The sequence below is a fragment of the Petaurus breviceps genome, unplaced genomic scaffold (genome assembly GCF_028583685.1).
Source record: "Petaurus breviceps papuanus isolate PSGF00001 unplaced genomic scaffold, PetGlider_PUasm1.0 229, whole genome shotgun sequence".
In the NCBI taxonomy this organism is placed as follows: domain Eukaryota; kingdom Metazoa; phylum Chordata; class Mammalia; order Diprotodontia; family Petauridae; genus Petaurus; species Petaurus breviceps.
In genome coordinates this window covers 11096080-11098300 of record NW_027185903.1, presented here as the reverse complement: position 1 = coordinate 11098300, position 2221 = coordinate 11096080, and the positions used below count along the sequence as shown (strand labels likewise).

The window sequence follows — 2221 nt, the reverse complement described above, 5'->3', positions numbered from 1 at the left end:
ACACACACACACACACACACACACACACACACACACACACTGCTCCAGGGCCCTTTCCTTGCTCCTTCTTCTCATGTAGTGGTACCAACTGGATGAGTTCTTTGAGCAGGAGCAAAACATGCTAATGTCCATGACCAACTGGACTGATCTACTGGCCCTTACGCTACACCAGGCCATCCATCATGACCCCCTTACCTCAGACTTATGCACCAACTCTGACCACTGAGCCACCCTGAGGAGTTGTGCACTGGCTCCCCCAGGAGGCCCACCCCTGTTCCTTCTGGTTCTGTCCCCCCATTTTGGGGCACAAAGTGGCCCTTGCAGTTTCTGTCTCTCTTGCTCAGCTGAGATGATGTTGGTACCTGGCCTCTGCTTTCTTCATCTCTCTGAGTGCACATGGATTCTTCCTGGATTTGTTTCTCTTGGCATCTAATCTTCCTGTGAGGCCTTACTCCTTTTTCTAACTTGCCATTCTGCTCCATTGTCTCCCACCATGCAACACCCTTGTCTGTTTGCCCCCATTCTCCCTTCTCCTTCAGGTGTCTGCTTCCGTCCTTCTCTCTTCCTCTACCTTTTGGGCAAGGTGAAGGTTTGTTCACTTTAGCCAGCCCTTCCTAACCTCTAGGTGCACACCTACCCCACCTCGCTCTAGCATTTGAAGCAGGGAGATTGAGATCCCAAAAGCAAATCAGAGAAGAATTTGGGGGGACCTGGGGCCGAGGCTCCAAACTTGAAGTCTCTTCACAATAAACTTTGTTAGGAATTAAAAAAACAAACCAGTTAATCATGTCATTGTAACTGACTTGTATAAATATAAAGCATTCTAGTGTAGGCTCCAGATGATAACCCCTGGGATTTTGAGAGTGAGTTATAGCTGCATGGTTTCAATAGCTGGTCTTCTCCTCTAACAGAACCATTCTTCCTCTAACCCCACCTAACAGAATAGGTACAGGTTGGTGTGAATGCTCTGGCCCGGAGAGTAAGAGAAGGAAGTAAAGAAAGTAACATTATCATGTAGCTGTAATAATTGTATGAGCTACATAGCCATATATATTAAAGGAGATCATTATCTCCTTTAATCACAATAATTCTATTTAAGTGAAAGGCTTAGCTCTACCTCTTATAGGCTCTCGGTAGAATGTCGGAAACTGTCTAATAAGTAGGACAACAAACAATAGCTGAGTAGTTGGCAGAACAACATCAAAAACCCATTGCCCTTCTCTTATTTTGTTCTTGTTTCCTTGATCAGTTTTTCTTGAAAAAATCAGATAAAATCTTTTATTTCAAAGTAGCTTCTATTTAGTAGTAGGTGTAACTAATAAGAAAGGAAATTCCTATTATTTCTTCTTTCAATTTTATTGACATATAACCCTAGTTCAAACCTGGAATATTTGAATAAGACATTCCTCATTACTGGAGAAAATGATACTGCAATGCTGCATGACTGTATCCAGGGCAGAATTAGCATGAGAGCTTGGGAGGAGACACCTGTTTTTTTCCTTCCTGCTTTTGGAGAGGCCACATGTGGTCCCAGGCCTTCTTTAAAGAGAAATAGAGACACAGAGAAGATTTTGGAAGGAAGGCATTTAAATAAGTCATTGCCTCAATTTGTCCATGATTTCCAGCTTGCCTCTGAGTGAGAGAAGTGAAAACTTCTCAGACTATACTCTAAAATCTAGTAAGGCTTTTCATGGGAAACAAGTTCCCCTTCACCAGAAATCACATGATTTACAAGGACCCAAAACTCAGAGCAGTAGGGAGTCACCCCTCTCCACAGTGCCACCTCAGCATAAGATAAGCCAAATAAGAACAGAAGTGCTTTCTCAAATGTACATTGGGTGGTCTACTGTTTCCTTGTTCCGGTTCTTGAGATAGATTTCCACACTTAGATTGTGCACCTGACTTCTAGCCAATGGAAGAAAAGGGTCACAAGGGGGTGGGGGAGAATTCTGTGTTAGGGCTTTATAACTCTGCCATTTCCTTTTCTAACTTGTTTTTCCTCCTTGACCATTTGTCAGGAGGGTGGCCCTTTCTCGAGATCATAATAAATCATTCTTTTCTGCTTCCTACCTTGAGAAACCTTTGAGTATTATTTGGGTAAGGATTTCTGTTGCACACAGTTTTTGGGGTGCATACACCTCCCTAGAGACTCTAGGAAGTTTCCACCTGAGGCAGAACAAGCTCTCTCTCTCTCTCTCTCTCTCTCTCTCTCTCTCTCTCT

The 2221-nt window shown here is 43.4% G+C and overlaps 1 pseudogene; it reads left to right on the top strand.

Annotated features, from left to right (window-relative positions):
- Positions 1 to 226, top strand: part of LOC138167562 (CXXC-type zinc finger protein 1 pseudogene) — a 2859-nt pseudogene extending 2633 nt beyond the window's left edge.
- Positions 227 to 2221: the final 1995 nt, after the last annotated feature.